This window comes from Camelina sativa, chromosome 2 (assembly GCF_000633955.1).
Source record: "Camelina sativa cultivar DH55 chromosome 2, Cs, whole genome shotgun sequence".
Lineage (NCBI taxonomy): Eukaryota > Viridiplantae > Streptophyta > Magnoliopsida > Brassicales > Brassicaceae > Camelina > Camelina sativa.
Window position 1 is genome coordinate 18,287,260 of NC_025686.1, and position 7,563 is coordinate 18,294,822.

Here is a 7,563-nt window from a genome sequence, read left to right on the forward strand (position 1 = left end):
GTGTGCTTGTGTATTAAGCAACTTATCCAGGAAGGAAGGTGTGTAATAAACAAAGAATGTTTTGATGAATATTTAATTTTTTGAAAGTGAGATTTCATCAACCTAGTGTGATCGAACATGGGACTTTCCAAAAAAAATGCATATGCAAGTTAGAATTTGAATTTGCAATTTATGGTAACAAATTTTGTTATTAAAAAAGCACTACAAATGTAGTCATATATATAATCCGCCCGTCATGTGACATAGACACTTGTGTCACTATATAATCCAACGTCACACAAGTAATCTATATAATCCGACTTATTAGTGATGTACCCTAGTGGTCAATAATGATGCACCACCTATTATTTGAGGTAATGGGTTCAATTCCCCAACAGAACACTTTTGGGTTTTTTTTGCATCTCTTCAAAAGATTTGCTGGATCTGCCAATCACACCAAAACATTTATACTAGTATTTTTTACAGTAGTTTTTGCTAATAAATATTTTTTAGAAAGTTTTTACATTAATGCATAGATTTTAATACTATTAGTTACCAAAACTTCAAAAAAATTTAAAATAATAAAGAAATATTTCTATCTCATTCAAACATAAATATATGATTCTCTTTCATTTTTATTTGAATTTATATTTAAATTATCTTGAATTATTCTATAATATATATAGTTAATAAAAATTGTGATTTTTTCCTGCATATGATGCAATACAAAATTTTAAAACCGGACATATATTACTCAATAGATGAATAAAAAATACGAGTATAATATTCCACATCGTCTAAAAAATTTAGGCAATGGTTGAGAGTCATACTATAAAAGAGACCAAAATGATTCCGTATGCAAATGAGTAGAAAGCTTGATTTATTAGACATTCCAAACTTTAAAAACTTTTATTTGGTTTATTCCGGTTCTTTAATTTAAAGATTTTTAAAAGGTTAAATATGAAAAATATGTAAAACTTTTAAAAAGTTAAATATGATAAATATTATACCGTAGATGCACAATAAATATTAAAAATTAAGATGATACAGTGTGAGTTAAAATATCTCGGGACGAAGTTATATGGCGGGACATGTTTTATCAATATTTATATAAATTAAAAATATCGTTAATTTGGTGTTACATGGGTAAAACATTATTTTATTATTTTGTTAATACTGTCAGTATCAGAAAATAGACATATCTAATTAAATTGATTAAATAAATATTATGTAAAAAATAAAATTATATTGTAGAGGCAATGCAAACTAAAACAACGTCGCAAATGGAGGTTCGTTATTTTAATTTAATACTAATACAAGGTTCGGAATTAAATAATAGTATGTTTATTTTTTATTTCCTAGTTTAATAATAGTATGTTTATTTTTTATTTCTCGTTTTAATACATCGGACACCTTCAAAGTATTTATTTATACGTTTATATAATTCGTCGTCAAGAAAGTTTACTACGCTAATATCCTAATTTACAACTCTAATAACAGAGGAAGGTTTATTAGTGCTACTTAAACAATACTGTATGTTGCTAAATGGAGTTCTGATAACATAAAGCTTTTAACAAAAGTAGATTATAGTATTAAAACTTTTCAATCCGAGTAAACCGTATCTGACCAAAAATAAAACTATAAACGAGCTATGTTGAAAACAAAGAAGATCATGAAGTAAAACTTGTTTTTTTCTTTGCTAAAATACTAGATATTCATCCGCGGTATATCGCGGGGTTATATTTTTTATTTAGAAATATTAAATTTAATTTATTTATTATATTAACTATATATGTAAGTACTATTTTTTATATTTTTTAAATGTACTATAGTTTTACATAAATATATTATGTAGTGTATAATTTCCATTGTGTAGATTTAGTGGTTTATTATATAGTTAGGATATCCTTATTGTTCATTTAATTTAATTTTGTCAACAAATATACTGTTTTTGTGATTTTATTTTTCATTTACAATGTAGAGGTAATAGTAATTTAAATTATATTATATATTTATAATTATGTTACCAAATTTCTTTTGGTATGATGTATGTATAAAATTATTATTATGGGATTTGTGTAGTTAGACTAAAAATATTAATAATAGAAAACGATAATATATGAGTACTTTTAACCCAAATATTTAACCCAAACAAAAATTGCTTTTCAAGCACAAACAAATATTTTAACCCAAACAAAAATTGCTTTTCAAGCACATATCCAATATATGAGTACTTTTAATGAAAAATCAGGCCTATTAGTTAATATAAAATATTGATCGGTGACACATCCACTCATTCTCTCTATCCCCACCAAAAACTTAGCAATGAATTTAATCCTTGATTTCAACCAAAAATCCACAATTCTTTCTATCTTATCTGAACCGAATTCTTCAGACTTCGGAGCGATCATGTGGAAGCTGAATATCGTCGAAGGAGGTAGTCCATGGCTGCGACCCACCAATAACCACGTCGGACGACACTTTTGGGAGTTTGATCCGAGTCTTTGTACGCCTGAAGAGCTCGACGCTGTCAAGGAAGCTAGAAAATAGCTTTCAGGTACCCTCACCTGACTTGCAGTGTGTTATTTCAACCTGATCGATCATATCTTATACTTTTAAATTGAAAGTGTTATTGTAGCCCCATTCTGAACCAAACACCAAGTGTATCTGAGGAACAAAATTCGTTAGTTTTTCCCGTGGTAATTATATTAATAAATCTGTTTAACAGTAAACTTACATTTTGAAATTTTAGAAGAATAAAAGTGATTAGCAAAAGGCAAAACGTGGCGATAACAAAGAAATTTACTAATAAATTATATGAGTTTTATATATTACTTACTTACCAATCAACATGTGTGGACTTAGATCAGGTGGGACGAAATTGTGCACAAGCATATGTTAGAGAGAGTCCAGTCTCTATGAATCTCCATTCACAATATATTTCCATTGCCTAAAATGATAATATAGAGAATAGTAAGATTTAAATAAACGAAACAGAAAATTTAAAATTATAATAACCAAAATTCTTACAGTTGTGTTTGTCTACTGAAACCAGCAACTAAAAATTATATAACCTAAGAGAACAGAGAATAGAGGTGTGTTTATGTAAGCAGTGTGTTTTAGTCTAAAACTTTTAGGTGTTTAGGTGTACTATAGTTATAGTCTCATTATTAGGGTGATAATCTGTTTTTTTTTTTTGGTAGTGAGGGTGATAATCTGTTCGTTTCCACGCCCTGAGAAATTTTTTCATAAATGTTTCTGAAAATGTATATATAGATATTAGTACCGTAGATGGTATTAAAAGGTTCAACGCATATGTTGCCTTAAGGTTAAGTGTAAAAACGAACCTAATCCCAAACAAACCAAAGAATAGGACTGTGTGTCTGATGTGTAAATTTGTGATTTGTCTTGCTACACCTACTTATGGTGCATTATTATTCACTTCTATTTATTTTTCAAGTCTTACTGAAAAAGAAAAAAATCAAAATACTAGTCAATTAGAAGGAACAATATCAAAGATTAAGCGAAATATATATTGCTTTGGAAAGTCATAAAACTGGAATACAATACTAGTCTTGAATAATCTTTTAATTAAGAAATCAAGCATAACTTAAGTTACACAGAATTTAACAGCGTAGCAAAATCGAGTTAATATATTACTCTTGAGACTGTTCAAAAGAACCAAGTTGGATTCATTACAGGGAGAACCTTACGCGAGAATGTTCTTCATGCGCTTGAGTTGGTAACTGATTTTCATGACAGTGTGGACTAGAACTTTATATTGAATATTTTGCACGCCTTTTTGAGTTTTACACGAGAAGTTTGTTTGCTATGCGCGTCAGAATCCGAAAGCAGATCACACATCTTCTTTGAATGTTCGTTTTCGTCTCAAGTTTGGTATTCCTTTTTTTAATCACCATGCATGATATCTCTCACCTCCTTCATTATTTGACGATATTTTTTTTTTTTTTTTTTTTTTTTNTTTTCGGAGTAGAACCCTTAAACCAGATCGAATTTGCCCAAGATTTGGGGTCTTCTCTTTGTCTGACCGAATGCCAAGTGACCGATGAGGAGAAACCATTACAAGGCACATTATCTNTGGTTTGTGACCGAGCTATTTGGTTCCTTGGCAAAAAAAAAAAAAACAAGGAAACAAAAAGAATACACCTATAGATTATAATCGAATAAACAGAAACCTTTTACATAATCCAAAGGGACATGAGGGTTCTAAATTTTTTCCTCTACTTTCTGGCAGTGATAGAGTTGATAATCTCTCGTTCAATCTGCTTGAAGACTTCTTGCGAGGGAATCACCTGAGAGTTGTGAAGCATGTTGTTCCTCTGTTTCCAGATCGCGTAGACAGTAGCCTGTCCCACTAGTTTCCTCAGAACTGATGGTGAGGTTGTACTTGTGGTCGACATCCAATGGATAAGGTCATTCCAGGACTGAAACAGGCGAGGGAGAAGCTTGAGCCTCAGAAACACCTTGTCCCATATAGCACGACTAAAAGGACAAGATAAGAAAAGGTGGTAACGGGTTTCAACCTCTCTGGAGCATAGGACACAAAGAGGAGAAACCTGCATTCCCCATGAAACTAACCTTGACCTTGTTGGTAGCCTATCGAGATGGGAAACCCACATACAAAAAGCATTTTTCGGAGTAGAACCCTTAAACCAGATCGAATTTGCCCAAGATTTGGGGTCTTCTCTTTGTCTGACCGAATGCCAAGTGACCGATGAGGAGAAACCATTACAAGGCACATTATCTACAACCCAATCGTAAGAATCTTCAGCTTCTGCATTTAGAGGTAGTGACACTGTAGTAAGGTGCATTTGGAGTTGTAGAGCTTCATCTGATCTTGGTGAGGGAAGGTTCCAAGCTGATCCAAGCGTGGCATTAGCCACCGAGGCTGAGATTGGGATTCTTAGAGACCTTGGGCCATCACATCCCAGAAACTTGATGAGTGGTCCAAACGGGGTCCAGGGGTCCCCCCAGAAACTTGCACCTGAACCGTTTCCCACATTGCACCGAAGGAACCTCTCTGCTAGTGGCCTCAACCTTAACAAACTCCTCCAATTCCAAGAATCATTAACACTTTCCTGAATGAGCCAAAAAATTGAGCGTTGAAGGTGGTGATGTTTATGCCAAGCCACCCACAATGAGCCACTATTAGAGAATAACAACCATATGAATTTGAGGCTGAGAGTGGTGTTCCACTCTGAAAACCGACGGAGTCCCAAACCACCCTCTGCTTTTGGAAGACAAACCTTGGACCATGCCACTTTTGCTTTGTGATGGTTTTCAATACCCCCAGACCAAAGAAATCTTGAGCACACCGACTCTATCTCCCGGACACAGCCTTTTGGGAGCTTGAAAGTGGATATCCAGAACACTACTGTTCCAGAGATAACTGATGCAATCAACTGCAGTCTTCCGGCGAAAGAAAGAGACTTTACAGCCCAGCTTAAGAAACGTCCCCTGATTTTCTCAATAAGTGGGGCATATTCAGTTGTTTTTAGCTGTCTGCACATAAGGGGGAGTCCCAAGTATCTAATTGGGAGGGTTGCTCTTGGAAAACCATAGTTAGCAATCGCAAGCGATTCTATATCATTGACCCCAGCGAGAAATAATTCTGTCTTTTCACGGTTCATGGTAAGACCCGACCAGCCCGCGAAATCCTCCAGAGTCTCTGTAATACCGTGAAGCGAAGAACTTCCCCCATCAAAAAATATCATGACATCATCCGCAAACATCAAGTGAGTAATATTCAGACCTGATGTTTTAGGATGATAAAATATGTAGCCCGAGTTGAATCTTGATAGAAGGAGTTTTGAGAAAACCTCCATTGCAAGCACAAAAAGATATGGGGAAAGAGGATCTCCTTGCCTCAAGCCTCTTTGACTCTTGAAAAATCCTCCTGCAGTCCCGTTGACAGACACTAAGAAAGTAGGAGTGGTGATGCACTCTGTGATCCAAGAAATAAACATCTCTGGAACTTTAAGACCACGCAAGGATGCAATGATGAAGTCCCATCTGAGGGAATCAAAAGCTTTCCGCAGATCCACCTTTAGCATGCCACTAGGATCAATGTTTTTTCTATTATAACCATGTACAATCTCTGTGGCCAGCAAAACATTTTCGGATAAAATTCTACCCGGGATGAACGCTGATTGAGAGGGTGAGATCACTTCAGGAAGCAAAGATTTCAGTCTATTAGATAGAAGCTTCGAGATAACCTTGTAGAGGGTATTGAGGCAAGAGATGGGTCTGAACTCAGCAGGCTTAGAGGCGTTACAGATCTTTGGGATCAAGACTAGAGTAGTGGCGTTCCATTGCTTAAGGAGTTTTCCAGAAGAGAAGAATTCCTTGATAGCAGCAGTGACCTCCCCACCAACAATACGCCAGCAACTCACATAGAATTCCACAGGATAGCCGTCAGGGCCACTAGTCTTGTTACTCGGTAGAGAACAGAAAGCATCCTTGATCTCTTCGGTAGTGACAGGAGCTATAAGGCGTTGACATTGGGCATCAGAGCAGCTGAAGTCAAGGAGAGAGGTAATGTCTTCCTGGATAAAAAGTGGGGGAGAGACATCCTTTCCCAGCAGGTCGAGAAAATAAGAAGTGCATAGATCATGAATTCCCTGAGGAGACTCGACCCTGACTCCATTGTCATCCTCGAGGTAGTGAATATGATTTATAGCTTTCCTTTGGTTTACCATTCGGTGGAAATATCTTGAATTACAGTCCCCATCTCGCAGCCAATTAATGTGAGATCTTTGCCTGAAGAAACTCTCCTCTGCTTTCGAAAGGATGAACCAAAGTCTTTGAGCCTCTTCCTCCAACTGCGCATTCACAGGGGAGGGTGTATCTAACATGATTTGCTGGGCCTCTAAAAGCTTGACGTGTGCTTCTTCTACTCTCTTTTCAAGATCTGAATAGTTGGATCTGCTGAAATCTCTGATCATCTTCTTGAGGTACTGTAGCTTTTTAGAGACCCTGAACATATCTGAGCCAATAACGTTAAAATTGAACCAACAGCTGCACACCATAGCGATGAAATCCGGATTAGATAACAGGAAGTTATAAAGTTTGAATGGTCTTTTCTGCTTTGATGAATCAAGAGAAAAACAAACTGAGCCACAAGCATGATCAGAAAAGTCAGGCTCCCCAAAGAAACCAAAAGACTGAGCGAAGAGTCCCCTCCACTCGTCATTCACCAAGATTCTATCCAGCTTCTTAGCTATCGGATCAGACTTTCGCTTATTCCACCATGTAAAAGTGTATCCCCTGAAGGTAAGGTCTGATAAATCCGCATTTAAAAGACAGGTTCGGAAGTCAGCCATACCTCTGTCAACAGTGAAACCATCAGATGCTGAGTGTTCAGATGGGTGCAGAGTTTGGTTGAAGTCTCCCATGACTAGCCATGGCTTGCCCAAAACAGCAGGATTCTGGGCTAAGCCCGTAATCTCCTCCCAGAGGGAAGTTCTCACAAATACCTCGTTTGATGCGTAGACAAAAGAAGCCACAAAAGGTCGATCGAGAGTAGGCAACTTAACTTCACATGTGATCATTTGCAAGGACTTT